A 17,889-nucleotide genomic window follows, 5' to 3' on the forward strand; every position below is an offset into this window, starting at 1 on the left:
AACAAGGGCTGATGTAGGAGATCTATTAACCAGATAGCAAGCAGTGGCCACAGCTTCGGCCCAAAACCTTTGTTCTAAACTAGATCCACTAAGCATACTCCTAGCCTTCTCCATCAGTGTCCTGTTCATTCTCTCTGCAACTCCATTTTGCTATGGGGTATAAGGAGTTGTCTTATGCCTCTCGATACCTTGTTCTTTACAGAACTATTCAAACTTTTCTAAGCAAAACTCACCACCATTGTTAGTTCTCACACACTTAATCTTCTTACTAGTCTGATTCTCTACAAGGGCTTTAAATTCCTTGAATCGACTAAAGACTTGTGTCTTACTTTTAAGGAAATAAATCCATGTCCTTCTACTGTAATCATCTATGAAAGATACAATAAATATAGACTTGGAGATCGAAGGAACTTTTACAGGACCAAATACATCAGAATGAATAAGATTCAAAACATCAGAAGATTTGTGAGAACTAGAGTAAAACTGAACACGATTTTGTTTACCATATACACAATGTTCACAAAAGTCAAACTCGAGATTGCAATCATTTAACCCCTCAACAAAATTTTTGTTTTTCAGGGTTTTGAGACCCTTCTCACCAATGTGGCCAAATCTCATATGCCACAACATTGTCTTTTCTGCAGGAAGCTTTCCTTCCAAAGTGTTTGCATTGCCATCAAAACCTATAACCACAAAATTCTTCACTACTCATTCAGATGGTGAGGATGAATAACTGTTACATAGAGGAATACATGCATCTAGCTGAAATAGAGTACCTCTCCTAGTACCCTTAGCAAGCACCATCGTTCCTCTAATCATCTTACATCCTTCTTTCAAAAAAAAAAAAACTTGCACACCTACATCGTTCAGCATACTTACAGATAATAGGTTTCGTGCTAGACTTGGAATGTGCATAACTCCATTGATTCCCTTTACTTGTCCATCAGGAAATTTGATAGTGACCCTTCCTCGTCCAACTATCTTCAAGTGAGAATCATCACCCAAGTACACCTTTCCACCATCGAACTCTTCATATCTTGAGAACCAGTTTCGATGAGAGGTCATGTGAAAAGATGCACCTGAGTCAACCAACCACACATCATCAGATGCATGGGCTGCCAAAGCTACGATGAATGCATCGCCATCTTCTTGAGATTTTTCAAAACCAGAATCTAAGGCTTTCTTCTTCTTCTTAGGCTCTTTACAGTCTTTACAGAAATGCCTAGTCTTATCACAGTTCCAACATTTTGCCTTGGACTTATTGGAAGTCTTTGACTTCCCAGGGGATTTGGATCTACTCTTATTGTCAAACTTATTGTCATTTTTCTTTCCTCTTTCTGTGGATCTCCCATGAACAGCAAGAGCTTCTTTTTCAGAAATGGAAGCCTTTCTCCGCATCTCCTTTGATAGCAGTGAAGACACCACATCATCCATTTTCAAGGTGACTAATGTGCTTCCGAGAGCCATCACAAGATGGTCCCATGAATCTAGTAAAGAACACAAAAGTGTGTAGCAACGATCCTCCTCCTCTAACTTGACACCAGCAGATGTCAACTATGCAACCAGCAAATCAAATGCATTTAAATGATATGTTAAGGATCCACCTTCCTCCATTCACAGAAAATACAACTTCTTCCTCAGGAACAACTTGTTCACCAGAGATTTGGCCTGATACACGGCCCCAAGTCTTTCCCACAAACTATATGCAGTTTTCTCATCTAGAACATTCAGAACGACTACATCAGTTAAATGGAGTCTTATGAGACCCTTAGCTTTACGGTCTTTGATATCCCAATCTGCTTGAGTTATAGTTGCAGGTCTTGTAGCACTTGTAGTCACTTCCCATAGGTCACGATCTTCCAACATGTCTTCCATCTTGAGTTTCCACAACTCAAAATTAGTGCCATTAAATTTTTCCACCTCCATTCTTCCATATGATGAACTCGCCATCTCAATCTACAAATAAGATTTAGGATACTCTGCACAAGACTCCCACTCAACTTGAGATTAGCTCAAAAAACCCTACCCAACAACTAGGATCAAAAGTTGATCAAACTCTGATACCACTTGTAAGGAAACTCAGGTGCGGAAACAGCTTCCTACACTAATCTCATAAGGAAAGTATGGTGCAAATCCTTTTTAAAATATTCTACACTTATAGATTCAATATCATGTAAACATGAATATAGCAGTCAACCATGCATACAGAAAATAGACAGAGAAAGAAACACATAACACAAAGATTTGCCAGTGGGGAAAAACCTTTTGGTAAAGCAACCCCACCCCTTCAAAACCTGCACAATGTATTATCTTCAACACAAGATTACAATACACTTGCAATGCAAGTTCAACATCAACGATAGAAGATTCCAGTAGCACCTCAGTACTTGCAAACTTTCAACTATCACACTATTGCATTACAACATGCAATACACATTTTATGAACATCTTAAGACCCAACAAAATGCCCACAAAGGAGTTGGGCATTTTTCATGGTTCAACCACCAAGAAACATGCACAATGCCACATGTACATCCAATACCAAGAAAAGGGTGTCCATCCCTTGAATAGGCAATGACAGCTTGTCATAGAATCTGCCAAAAATAGCGGTCACAAGAGAAGTGTAAGGGAATCCATCATACCAACCTATTTTTGGCATATTCTCTTACACACACCAACCACTCATTCTTGGGTGCCCAAATAGGCCTCATGTCATAAGATGCTCTTACACCTATCATAGCTTATTCCTTAAATAGCTCTTACGCATCATAGGAATCCATCATAACCATTTTAGCCATGATCTCCTTCACACACTTCAAGATGCCGACACATGTAAGTGATCAACATGCCAACTAGACATGTACACTCACATTTACATATTATTTGCAAAAAATAAATTTTACAAAACAAATAATAATAAGAATAGGAATTATACAAGGTTGAGACACCTTATTCCTAACATAAGACAAATAAGTAAGATTGGAATATGTAAATACAAAGGAGTAGATAGCTTATATATTCACTAAGGAACTACCTAAGGATACTTTTGAATGTCTAAGAGGTAAGTTATAGGTCATTCCCCTATCTGAAGCAAGATAAGAAGAGATGTTGCATTGCATCAAATGTTATAGTTAGAATATCTTACACATTGGTGCAGGAAGTCACACTTTAGCAACTATCTACAGGTGTGAAGAACTACAAGGAGTCAAGATAAACATGAAAAGAGAAAGTGATCTTGAAATATTTGTTAGATAGTGACACATAGAGGATGTTATGTATGTGAATGGTTGATGTCTTTGGCATTGTTGTCAAAGAGGGAGAAGATCTATACAGTTACAATCCAATATCTAATGAAAGAGGGAGACATCTAGATACATATTAGAGGAAGAGTATGAACATTCCTATCTATCTAGTGACATAGGAACAAGTCAATATTAAAACAAGAAATGTGAGAGAGGGAGCCAACATAATTGGTATTATAGTTGATATCATAGAGGGAGTAGTGGAAGAGATTACAAGATGAGAATGATAATGAAACTAAGGACATTAATAAATATCAAATCACAAAGAGAGATAATAATGATAAATCATGAGAAGTAATGAACAAGTGTTGCATGATTACTGTGGTTACATTTTGGATTGCATGGTAACTTACGAGGTGAGGTGTTTTCATCAATGCCAAAGAGGGAGATTTCTAGAAACTACAATTAGAATAATTATTATGTTGTCATTGATTTCAAACCTACTAGAGAGACATTTATTAACAAGGTAGAATGTCATATTTTTTGATTGATGAAATGGATTTGAAAAGAGAGATAACTAGATGAACTAGTAAAGTTGTTGAGAAAAGAGAAGTATGATGGAATTGTAATGGGAATTTTATAAGATAGTCTTTGACAAGATAATATGTTTTTTATTCAGTTTATGAAGCAAATAAGGCAATTATATAGAAGTGTAAGAGTTGAAACAAGTCAAAAGGCTAAGCCTTGTCGAGTGATAGTTTTACTAGGCTAATGAAGCAAGAGATTAAGGAACTTAAAGATAACCAAGTATAAAAAGTACATGTTGAGTGATTAGTAGAGACTGAGGTATACAATGATGATTGAGTAGAAGAATACAATGATGACAAAGTGTCAACAATGTTGGCTCCTGATTTAACAGTTTTGAAAATGACCAAGAAACCAGACAAATGCATCTAAGGCTAGCAATTTCCTATGACGGATACACATGACTGCAGTCTTGGGCCAACTATAAGGCATAACTCCTTCTTCACTTCAGGCTCTGCAAGAACTAGGTGGGTTAACCTTGAGGTTTTGAGATATTCTACCAGTGCATTTAAAACATAAATCTAAACCTATTAATAGCAGATGAAAACCCTTATTTCTCCTAATAACTTATGCAATGACACAGATCTATAGTAGTTGAATGCAAATCTACGACATTCATAAGCTGAGTGAGGGTTAATTCCTTTCAGCCCACTACAAGAAATGAAAAACTGAATTTATTTGAATAAAAGATTTTGAATTCAATAAAAAACCCCTAATATGCAGCAGCATGAACAAGTGATCTTGTAAACGATCAGTGTCTTATCTATTGGGAAATTCCATGAATTAATCACATACATATAGATATCTGAGACTTATTTGTATCTTCAGATATATGATCTATCCATTCACCTTGTAAATAGACATCGATGTTCAATATGAATCTCATTCTTACATGATATCCTTCTCAATAAACTTGCAACCTTGTTGATTCCCTAAAGCATTTACATAACTCCTTGAGTCACAAGCAACAATAAAACAACATACAACCTTAAGGGACTGCAACTATGACCTAAGCTCTTTGTTTAAAGATCATAAAACATTGAAAACTCACTAAGACTAGAGACAAGAATCAGAATGAAACTAATGAAATTCTTGCTCCTTTGTATTCATTTCTTTGAAATAATACATTTATATGTATGCAATCAAAACATAGAAACACCTAAAAGGCCTGAACTATCTGTATTCTCTTCATTTCTATTGTTCATACAAGAGAAATTGCTGAAAAATATGTAGTATCACAGTATGGGAACACATCAAAACTAGATCCAAAACATGGTATCACAGCAGTGACTAGTTTTTCTCCAAAGACTGGAACCAACTAGTTTCTCAGTGACAAAAAATTAGAACCCTTACAAAAGATGAGAGAAAGAAAGATATAGGAGAAGAGTTCATTCCCAGATCTGATCTAAACATGACATATGTCCACCTGGAAAACCTTCTCAGCAGGTTAAAACATCCTTCAAATCTTTTCCCTCAACTACTGAATCAAATCTTCAATCAGTTTTTGCTCCAAAAGCACCAGATATTTGAAACATATGATTAAACAAATAACTTATTTGATTCCTGATTTGGAACGGCAAAATTTGGTTAAAAATGAACTCAAGAAGGGTAAAAAAATTTCTAGAATTCATTTTAAGCATTAATAAACATCTATATATGTTCTCCAACTGATTCTAACATCCCATGATGAATTCTACCCCTTTTACTGAGAATGCCCCAAAAATTACAAATTGGCCTATAGACTAAATCAGTGAAGACATGTGCATAATCTAACCCCAAATTTGGAAAATTCAGATTCTCCTGGTTTCGACGGTATACTACAAGGCCTAGTTTGGACAAAAAATGCCCCCCTGGTAGCAGTTTGAAAAATAGGCTCCTGGACTAAATCAAAGCTTTTAAAAATGAAAAAAAATTTAAAAGTATATAGTTATAACTATATAAAACTTTAAATTTATTTGAATTCTTCATTTGAACAAATCATGCATTGATCCTCTCTGAATTTCCCTTTTGAATTCATTTCCCATATCCATATTTTCTCCATTTGCCACTTGTCACCACTTGATTGGCCATGACACATCTTCAAATATTTTAAATTAATTAATATTTTAATATCAATCAATTTTCTTCATTCTTTCCCCGTAGTACTGGAGGCTTTCAATTTTCACCTTACATGCATACATGAGCGAGCTCCCTTTACACTCTCACGAAAATCACATAAATCCAGAGCCCTTGACATCTTCATTTATGCTCATCCGCTAAATGTTCCTTTTATGTTTTTATGTTCATGCGCGTAGCACCGGAGAAGCTCAAATTTTGTTTCTCGGGCCTACGGGGTCCTCAACTCGTGTACCATCAGAGAGCTTTGGAAATTGCTTTACGCCCACACGATGAGCTTCTTTCGCAAGTGCATGAGCCTTTGAAAATTGCCTCACATTCCTACGGTTGAAAATTTGCCTTATGTTCCTACAGGGTAATCATAGCAGCGTAAGGTCTTTGGAAATAGCTCCCGATCATACATTGAGCACCTTCGAATTACTCCACGTGGCAATCCTCTTGGCATTGAAACTCAAAACACGTGCCCAGTACTTGCCAGGCTGGTCGCAAGTAGGGCCCAATATGTTAGCAACGGCTTCCTTAAGCATTACGTGCCTTAAGACACATTACGTTTGAGCTTTGGATCTTTTAAATATTCGATTAAACTGCCACATTCCCAATGTGGGATAAAGCAACAAAACCCCAGTGAACTTGCTCTCCATCGCTACCCTACAACCTCTTCTCTCATCATGGGCACTTCCTGTTGGTGTTCTCTCTCCATGGTCGGTTCCTCTGTACTGGTGTGGAAGCCTTCTTGGTTAGCGTAGACTTCTAATGCATGAGTCTCCTCTTCTAATTGACTACAACATTTCAAGCTTTGCTAGCATGTCATGCTTTCCTTTTCATTTGCTTATGGACTTGCTTTGTCAGTGTTAGTTTTACTTGATTTGTGTGAATTTCTTTTAAAACAGCTTCAAACTGTCATGACCTTTTACCAATGTGAGCTCCCTCTTTCATCACACTATGACTGCCCTTTTCCTGGGCATGAGCTGTTTGCTTGAATTTTGATTGCATTGACCATTGCTTCATGCCTTGGAATGGTGGTATTCTCCTTGCTTGCGCAAGGTGTTTGGATTACTCCTTGTTGGTGCTTCATGGTTGTTATTCCCTAACATGGCATAGCACCTCCCTGACACCTTCCTGCTTCCTTTAGCACTATCTTGAAACTCTTGCATAGGCTTCTTTTTATGCATTTTTGGGTTTTTTTTCTACTTTGGCCTACATTTTTTCAAGTCTGAAGTCTCTTTTTGCATGGAGTTGTTCCATCCTTCACGTGGGCCTCTGCCTTTAGCATGGAATGCCCTACCAGTTGCTTACTTTCTTAGTGCAATTTTTCCTGTTGGTTGAGATGGTGTTCTTCCTGCATATGCTTCATTACCAACATGGGGCTCCTCCTTTTCACATGTGTAGAATTCCAATTAAAAGGTGTGAGCTATTTTTTTTTATTGATATGTGTTGTTCTTCTAGCCACTGCCCTCTTATTTGCATTGATGCGCGAGCTGCTCCTGTTTGCTTAACGTATTCTTCCTTTTTAGGTGTGAAGACTCCATTCTGCTCCTTGTTTAAACTCCATCAAAAATATTATGAAGATGCTTCTCTATATTAAGTAATTTTTCTCTTAGTTTGCACTTTGCTTCAATAGCACTTGATTTACATTCACCAATGTTCCTATGCAATTCAGGTTCAACTATTGATTGCAAGAGTTTGACCTCATTATTCATCTCTGTCATTCCTTTCATCAGCTTCTCCCACTCCTGAAGGACACTAGCTAATGATGGCAATGACAAATCCCTTAGCTTTCTGATCACAAGACCAATGAACTTTCCCCTTGTCATATCTAAAAACTTGCTATTATGAACATCAGCTATGCTATATACACAGGTACTAGGATCTATTCCATCCTCCCTTTTGCCTGATTTATGTGAAAATGATGAAGGCAATGAATAAAGTGCCTCAACATATATGTCCATGAGGCAAATTTTGGCATACTTCCCCACTTCATATAGACACATAAGTACTATGCTCTAGTTCTATTTTCTTTTCTTGACTTGGCGTGGTGGGCATCTCCTTGTTGGCACTAAGTTTTCATGTGGTGCTCCTTCAGATAGCTCCCCAAACAAGATGCTACTGCCCCATGTAACTACCGTCTGTCTACTTCCTCCCTGCAATACACTCACTTTGTCATTGTCTCCCTTGATGGCCCATTGTTGCCCCCAACCTTAACTCATTACCAAAGTGTTTTCCATTGACAATTTTTCTCCATATGTTTCTTACATGAGTCACCATCAAATTTATGGTCTATGATAAGATGGAAAGATTGAGATTTTTGATAATGATAGCCTTTAGCTCAAAATCAGAGTATTGTCTCTTCTTTTTCTTTTTTAAATAAGTTGTGAAGCCTCTTGTGACAAGAAGAAGAGAAATGGTCTTTCTCTTTCTCCATAAAGTTAATGCACATCAATCCCCCCGTCTCAATTTCCCAAGTAAACATCTCCATTTTCTGAATATACTACTCAGGCCCCTTTGGCATTTCTTGATTCTATGAACCTTCATAACAATCCTAATTTGGACACTTTTCTTCTCCAATTCATTTTTGACATTCAAACTCTAGTTGTGAAAACTATAACAGGCACATTGATGGTATATTTAAAAGTTTCTTCAAGGTAGTTAGCACGGCCAATAAGATCAACCCTCTTAGCAATCTGTTGTAGATTAGTCAAAATTAGTTGGGCCCTAAAGTGGGTCCAGCCAAAAAAAAATTCATTTTTGGACAATTGAAACCTCCAAACTAATCCACTAACCTTCTCAAACTAGTTGGAATCCAATTCAAGCACTAACTGATCCTTAAAAAACTCATTCTTGATTAATTTGCAACCTGTCAATTTTGCACCAAGAGGTTCGTTGACTGGCCTGAAAAACTGATCCAAACGGATAACTAGGCTCTAAGATCTGACACACTGACTCTTTGTTCTACATACTTGCACCTTGTCGAATCTTGTCTCATGATGAATTCAGGGTCAAAAGATATTCATTGTCAAAGTCACCTTCTCAGGATTACCTACAAGTAAACAAGTCAGAAAACAACAAACTGGGTTCGGATTTGGCTTTGAAAAATTGGGCAAATGAGCACATAGGGAAATGAAAACTAGGGCATTGGTTCTTTGTCATGAGGACATTATGGATCTACGATTTGGGCTCATGACGAATGACTAGGTACAAATGGAGGATGGTCAAAGTGGGCTACTTGGAATTTGCAGACTAGGAACATGGACAGAAAACATTTTTTGCAAATGGAATTGACCTGGAAAAGTGTGCATATGGATTTGTCATGACTTGCAAACTGGAAAACTTGAAGAATTTTTAGAGCATAACACATCAGTACAATCCATTTCATCTTACCAATCATGGATCTCAAGTCATGACATCATGAACAGAGGTTTCGACAAATCTGCAAATACTGACACCAGTAAAACTTTAGAAATTCCATTTGGAATCGCGTTTGAAAACTAACCAAATGGATTCATCAGGAGCTAAAACCTTAAACATGACAAGTCTCTAACATCTACAATGCAATGCAAAATGAATTTTAGCATTTTGGTCAACTAGTCAAAAGTTATAACACATCAAATAGGGCTTCCCAGAATTCAAAATTAATTGCAAAAGCATAAAAACAGTAACTAACCAACTTTGAGGGATTCAAAACCTAATCAAACGAACTCGAAACGACTCAAAATTTGAAACATAGGTTCTCAAGTATGTACACTAGACACTCCCAAAGTATAAATTCACAAAACATTTTTGGGTACGAGATATTCAATGGCAAACATAGCCTCCTATCACTGTTTAACACTTTAGTGAAAAATGCAGATTTGACATTTGCTCAAAATAGGACTTCCTGAAATGACTCGAAATCTCAATTTAACTTCGTGGAACACACAGACAGGCTGAATGGATGGTGTTAGAAACATTAAAAACCTCATGGGGCTCTCAAGTACAACCAGGTACATAAGCATCAAAATGTGTTTATAGGGCTCAATTTCTTCCATGGTGCTCAAAATTTGGGCTACAATTTTGAGTGCCAAAAAACAAAATAACAATTTGTGAAAAAATCAAGTTTGAGGCCAATGTAGTTGAATTTTTGGATTAGTCAAAATACATGGATGATAAGGATTGATGAGTTGGTATATTTAATGCACAAATTGAGTTTGTTAATCAGTCAAAGGAGAGGATTCAAAGAGAAGTTTGTAGAAGTATCAAGAAAGGAGTAGAAGGACAAAATGATGGAGAGATTTAGTGAATCTAACCTAACCCTAAGATCTATGATGATGTTTAAGCGATAAAAGATCAAAGCTACCTATTTAAGAAGGCATAAGAGATGTTTTCTAAGGTTGCTTCATTGTTGATTAACAATTTCAAGAAGAACCTATGAAGAATAGAGTAGAAGAGGAGAAGAGAAAATATTGGTGAAGTGTGATTGCTTGAAGGGTTGCCAAGCATTTTAGAGATGGAGTTGTTAATGAAGTCCAACTAATGAACCAGAAAATGAGTTGAATTAAGATCTAAATTTTCAAAGTGAGTTGTATCTTAATAGATCAAACCTACTATTACTTTATAACCATTATGATAGTTAAAATCCTTTAATCAAGATTGACCTAACAGTCATTTTGTAAATACTTTAATCAAGGTCACATTCTAAGGGAATGTGCTAAAGTTCGATAACCAAGCCACTCCTAATAGGATGATTAAATCCTCTAATAGGGTCACACCTAACAATGTGTTTTGTAACCTTTAATAGGGTTGGCTCTTAACTGAGCTCACTTTAGAAGAGTGAAAAGTGGTAGCATGTTACTTGGTGGCTTTTTCCAAATTGGTTTTCCACATTAAATCTCGATGGCATACCTACATGAATATTATTTATGTGATGCATGTTGTAAACTGATGTTTTATTTACTATTGGTTGACACATATACTAAACAAAGAGTTAACTAATAATTAATATGTTAAGTTGCTAATGATATGCTAAATAGATCAAGTGGTTTAATGAATTTGTTTAAGTTGTTTGAAGTTAGAAAAAGTTGAATTGGTACATTTGGACCTAAGGATAAATGATTAACCCCCTCCCCCACCTCTCAATTATTCTAAATATTCTAATAGTCTCATCTTTCTTTTCCATGAGGAGAAATTCTCCTTGTTCATCTTTGGTACCTCTCTCTTATACATCTTTGGATCTTTAGCTCAAGTCCCTTCAAACTTCTTCCTTTAAGCACTCAACTCTAATGCCAATTATTATATAACTGTGGGGGGGTTTGAATTAGTTATAACTAGTTATCCTACATGCCTTAAAAACACTTTTTTACCAATTTCAACTTCATAAAATTTTAGATCAATAACTTGGTAACTACATCAAAAATCATAATTCAAACTTATAACAACTTTACATCAAAATTGTTATCTCACTGCATTATAATATACTGAGTATTAGACTAATCATCTAGATTATAATAACTTGTGGATTAAATAATTAACATGAAATAAACTTGCAACACAATAAGTATTCAACCATTTGAGACAAGTATTTAACATAGAAACCCTATAAAGGGAAAAAATCACCTGGGATTTGGCAATCCAAATATTCTCACTCTTCTAAAGCGAGCCCTGTTAGGATCCAATCTTATTAAAGGTTACATACACATTTTAACATGACCTTATTAGAGGTTTTTCACCAAAGATCATATAAATCTTATCACTCCTTGTCATTTCTTAAGAGTGGCCTTCCTAAATGACTTAAAAAATATTCAAAAGAATGCGATCATATTCAAAAGACTTTTTAGGTCCACTTGGTTAAGATATTTTTATGCAACAATGGTAAGAAATTAGTAGTGAAATGACCTATTAGGCTTTAGCACTACCTTGCTTGTTCAAATCTCTTCTTTTCTCTATCTCTTCCTTCTGATCTCTTTTTGGCTGATTCACGCACTTCACACTTCAACTTAGTACTTCCTCTACATCATCTTCACACTACTCTTATGCTTGGTTCTCCTTCTATCAACAACTTGATTAGTACCTTCAACACCAATAATGATCAACAACAAGAAAAATCTTTTTCATCCCTTTAAATAGATAACTTTATCATTTGAGAATCTTCCAAATTTCATCCCTTAATCATGATTGCAGATCTCCATAAGATTTGAATTAAATGAATCTAGATGCTAGAGAAACAAACTCCCTCCTTGAACTTTGTGCTCCATCTCAAATTGATAAATATTTTCCATTAGATCTTCTTTGAATTACTCAAACCATCGATCTCACAACTAACTTCATCCTTATCTTTTTGAACTTCTTTAACATTCTTAATTTTTACCAAATGTTGGCCTCAAATTAATCTTTTGCAAAATTGTTCTTCATTTTCATGCTTAGTGATCATTACAACTCACTTAGTCAATACTTAACTTAGTTAACATATAAATTACTCAGATAAAACTAAACTTCAACACTTCTCTTTCAGATGCTTGGTGACAATTATAGTAGCTCAGTTAATATTGTATTCCTTCATTCATTGGTCAGACTGTCTTGTATGTACATATTTCTTAAGATAATGTAAAGCAATCAAATAAACATCATATTATTAGAGTATACATCTTTCAAGCGCCCATTGAATAACATACACTTATCAACGCTTACATCAACATACTTTTTTCAAATCCTCTTCATCAATCTAATCCTCTTTGTCAAATCAAATGATATGACACTTTATTGAATTAGCATAATGTCCAACCAACTAAGGCTTGACATAAATGGAAACATAACATTGATATAACTCTTACACATACATTAATAACATTATTAGTTGGGGCTAATAGGATTATTATTAGGTTAATGATGGTCTTCATAGTTTCTCGACTAATTTGTGTTTTCCTATCATGTAAAACTATTTCCCAATCAAAAAATATGTTGGTATGTCTCTTAATGTTCTTGGATCATATTTGTACTTGAATCTTTGATCATAGTGGATTTTATAGATTATGTATTGTGGTCTATGTAATTTAGGTCCTAACCTATATTACAATAAATTTTCCTGATCATTAGAGAATATAATCTCTTTTAGGTTGATGTGTGTGTTGTGAAGTCTTTATAAGGCTTGTCATTGAAATCTAGAGTAAATTTTTGGATGATTGCATGAATTAAGATATTAGAACAAAATTTAGTGGTATTTTTTTTGTTTGTAATCAAGTTTGCATGCCTAGAATGTATAACTACATGTTCAAGTCAATTTGTTGTAAACCCTTAATTCTATGATAATGCAAAGATTGATTTAGTATGTTGGATGTCTATTCCAATGTCTCAGTTTATTATTTTTATTGTTTTGACTCATGTTGCATGGTTTAGAACATTTCCTTTGGGGAAACTTCTTCCATGAATGCATCATAATAGAGCTCAAACAAATGTGATAATTAAATAAGAAGACATAGTGGCTTGGCTATAGGATTGGTAACAAATAAATAATTTGTATGTAGTTTTTTAATGCTTTTCCACCCCTATGAAATCAAATATTCCTTCAACAAGTGTTCTCTATATAGATTGGTACCCAATGCTTTGCAAATTGATTTTGTATGACGTGTTTGACTTTGACTATCATGAACATAATTTAAGGTATGTCAGAATGGGTTGACATAATTGTTTCTAGATATTTTCTTTCCTTCAAACCCTAAATATTTGAAGTTATTAAGTTGGTATTAAGAGACACTATTGAAGAGTTCTATAACTCAATAAACGAATGTGTTATCCATATCATTTACCCTTATTAAACAAAATTAATGACAATGAGAAATATCAAGGATAACATTCATATGTATGTAAATGACTTATATGATAATGCTATATATTTTTATAACCTTTATTTCCTTTAGAATTGAAGTTTTCTATAAAAATTCATATTGTGAGTATTCTTTACTCTTCCTACTTTCTTAGGAAAATACCTACAAAATAATTATCCTTAAATGCCATAAAATGATGCCATGCCACATAAAATGTGTGAGGATTAGAGAGACATGAATAATAATTGCATAAAAATATTACCAATATCATAAAGGAATTAAGCACACATAAATCAAACAAAAGATATAAAGATTTAACATGGTTCACCCAATCCTTGGGCTACATCTACCAAACAACAAGTCCAATATTATTATCGAGTGATTCGACTTGATTACAATCTATAATCCCTTGCAACTCAATATTGGTAAAAGAAGCTACTAAATAATTATGCATTATAATATCCCTAACCCTAAGCCATTTTATACAAGACTTATGTTAATTATAAAATTAGGGTTATAATATATCATCTAATAGAAAAATATATCTTGGTGTCTTTTATGATAAAGTAGTCATTTTTTGGCCCCAATACCCCACTTAGGTTACTATCCCTTAACACCTCAAGGGAAATTTCTTCTTGACCCCATCATAAGGGACCTTCCCCAAACCACTGTAGAAAAAATCTGGGGAAAATTGCACCAAAGGAAGTGGAAAAAATTAACCTTTGAGTCCGATTAGGCTCCACATAATAGCAAAATGTTTAATGGATCAACTCATAACAACCCATAAATATCTAAATGTATTAAATTGGTATCATGGAATATTATTGAAGAGTATTCTAAGTCAATAGATTAATGTGTTCTCCATGTCAAAACCCTTGTTACTAGATTGATAATGATGACAAGGAAATGAAAGGAATGGAAATGTGCTTGTGTGGTCCATAATAACAACCATTTATTTTGGGTCACATATAGTGAAAATGATATTGGACTAGTTGGGATGATCACAAAGTGTGATGGTAAGACAAAATCCCTATTGAAAGGACAACTTGGGTTTGATTATTATCCCACCCACTACTAAACACATGTACAAGGTCCAACATTGGAGTGGCATCTTGTCAACACACATAGGATGACCAATATTTACTCTAGCATGGTCTTTTCTCATGAAAACCCTATTATTTACTATCAATTTTTTATACCCATCTACTTCAACACCAAGCACAAGATTATGACCCATTAATTACCAACTCAAGTATGATGGTTGAATAGCGATACAAAGCATAGGCATACAAATGGTATAATGACATTGGCCCTAGTATTTTAGAGCGACACAAATAAGATATTGTAAAGATAAAGAGTCTCACTTAGGTGCCGATAAACATGAATAGATATAGGATTTTATTATCTAGAAATTTGAGAGGTTTTTTTTTTATGAGAGGTGCTAATACCTCAATAAATGTAATAGGAAGGCAATAGCAATAATTTTAATGAAAAAAGAGAGGACGAGGTCTTAAAACATGTGGCCTCACTAGTTTATAGCTCTAGTCAAAAGAATTTACTGATAAAAAATAATAATATGAGACTACCATGTACTTCTTGTATGAGACACCTTATTGTGCTAGAAGTGAGACATCCACACCAAGTTATCAGAGATTAAGGCTAACATTCATACACATGCAAATAACTTATATGACAATGCTATAATTTTTTGACTTTATCATTACCTTTAAAGTTGAAGTTTTTTATAGTAATTTTTATTTTGTGAAATTAAATGAATTTGAATATCATGACATAATTACACATCACTGGAAATGTAAGGTAAATCAACTCTTAGTGATTTTTTTTAATAGATAAATCAACTCTTTGTTGGAATTCTTTTAGAATAATTGAGGAGGGAGTGAATCAGTTATTCAAGGTCCAGATGTACAAATAAAACTTTTCACAATTTAGCGAACCCATAAAACCTTCTTAACCATACATGAATTCATTGTGTGTTAACTAAAACTGATATGTTACTATCAAATCAACTTGCAAAAATGTAAAGCATGAAACACAACATATCCATCAGCACATTTGACACAATGATTTAACATGGAAACCCAATTTGGGAAAAATCACCAATAACATGCTACTCCTTTTTCACTCTTCTAAAGTGATGCCCTATTAAAGGCCAACCCTATTAAAGGCTACAATACACATTATTAAATGTGACCCAATTAAGGGATTTCAATCACCCTATCAAAAGTGAGTCTTGTTAGAGGACTTTAGGCCATTCACTTGGAATGCCACCCTGTTAAAGGATTTTCCAATGATTGTTAAGTCAACCTAGGTTGATACAATTATTATAAAGTAATAGTAGAGCTTTGATCTGATACAACTTACAACCTTACTTGCAAATTAAAAATCACTATTTAGTCCTCAATTATGCTTGGCTTCCAATCTGTGTAGCTCTGACAGCGTGTTCACCCTTCAAGCATTCATCCTCTTTAAGCCTTCTTGCTTAGTACACCATTATAGACTTCTATACTTGGGTCATTTGATGAAGCAAAACCCCTTTCCTTCCCCTTATTAGATTTTTGCATCAAGATTCTCTAACTCTTTGCTTCATGACCAAAAATTCCTAGATATAGGAAATTAGAACACTTTTCTCACTCATTATCCATCACCAAACTTAGGGTTTTTGATAGATTAGGTAGGATACAATGTATCTACCCCATATCTTGTCTTTTCTAGAAACTTCTCTTAGAATCCATTTGAATTCACCTCCAAAATGGTTTACATAAGATTTTGTGCCACCAACTCATCAATCTTATCTTCCTCCTAATTCACAAGTTCCAAGAAAATAAACTTGTCAGTTTTTATTTGGAAAATCTTTGATCTTTGTCATAATGCAACAGCTCAAGATTATCAATCTTCTGATGCTCGACACATATTGCGTTACTTGGATGTTGGTCTTAGATGGTTTTGACATTTGAGTGTCAATACACTTAACCACTTTTTATATTGAAATCGAGTACACTATGTATGTCGAGCCACAGTAGGCACCGAGTCATTATTTCAATAGGTGTCAAGTGACTTCAGGTGTCGAGCAAGCAATAGATGCTAAGTGGCATATAGGTGTCGAGTCACAGTTGATGCCAAGAAAGATAGAATGTAATAGGTGCCAAGTGAGCTAGAACTATATAGGTGCCAAGCAAGACAAAGTGTAATAGGTGTTGAGCAATCCAGGATCAAACATGTGTTGAGCACCAGTAATCCAATATGTGCCAAGTAACACAGAATCAGCATATGAGTTTGTGCCCTCACAAACTCAAATGTAAACCATTTTTGGAGCTGACATAGAAGGATTTTGAAGGAGAAAAAGGATAAGGAGGAATATTTTACATCTCCTATGCAATCAGCATGCAGCCAATCAGAAAATTGGAAAAGGCATGCAACCAATGAGGAAAATGCAAGGAATGAGCAAGAACTTAATATTCAATATGGATCGTAGATCCATACCTAACCCTAAGTCTTCACAATCTTTAAAAGGAAGTCAAAAACTCCATAGTATGTGTGGAAGAGAACACCATAAGGGGAAATTATAGCAAAATTTAGAGTGAAGTATGAAAGACTTAGAGGAACATAGCAGCAATTATGCATCCAGTTGATCATAACAGTACAAGGAATAAGAATAGAGATCAGATCAAGCAAGGGTCACATCAAAGAGAGTAGATCAAGTGCCTAAATATAGTAATTAGAGATTGCATACTGTCAGGTTCATTGTTCTAATACTTTCTTGTCATTTTATTAGAAGTTGGAAATCCTATATTGATAGGTTAGCTTAACAGCTAGGTAGGAGAACCTTTGGAGAAGGTGCTTGAAAATCCTATTGTATTAGGTGGGTTTAATAGCCTATTGTAAATCCTTTAACAGGGTGACACTTCATGTAAAGTGTTTGTAAATCCTCTAACTAGGTCACTATTGACAAAGTGTAAAGCCTTTAATGGGGCAGGTCTTTCACAGGGCAGACCATCAGAAGTGGTCAAACAATTATTGCTGCAGTAATTTTGTGGGTATCATTCGCACCCCAGTTTTACCTTCTTATTCCTAGAGGGTTTATGGGTTACCAAATCTAGTGTTATGTGTTATTGCATGTGTTTATTTTATAGTTA

General features: G+C 34.9%; 1 pseudogene; it reads right to left on the reverse strand.

Moving 5' to 3' along the window:
• LOC149570128 (F-box protein PP2-B1-like) overlaps positions 1-17,889 on the reverse strand; it is an 82,496-nt pseudogene that overhangs the window by 12,145 nt on the left and 52,462 nt on the right.

Source organism: Cupressus sempervirens, chromosome 3, assembly GCF_028749045.1.
Source record: "Cupressus sempervirens isolate cs-2001-9-10 chromosome 3, ASM2874904v1, whole genome shotgun sequence".
In the NCBI taxonomy this organism is placed as follows: Eukaryota; Viridiplantae; Streptophyta; class Pinopsida; order Cupressales; family Cupressaceae; genus Cupressus; species Cupressus sempervirens.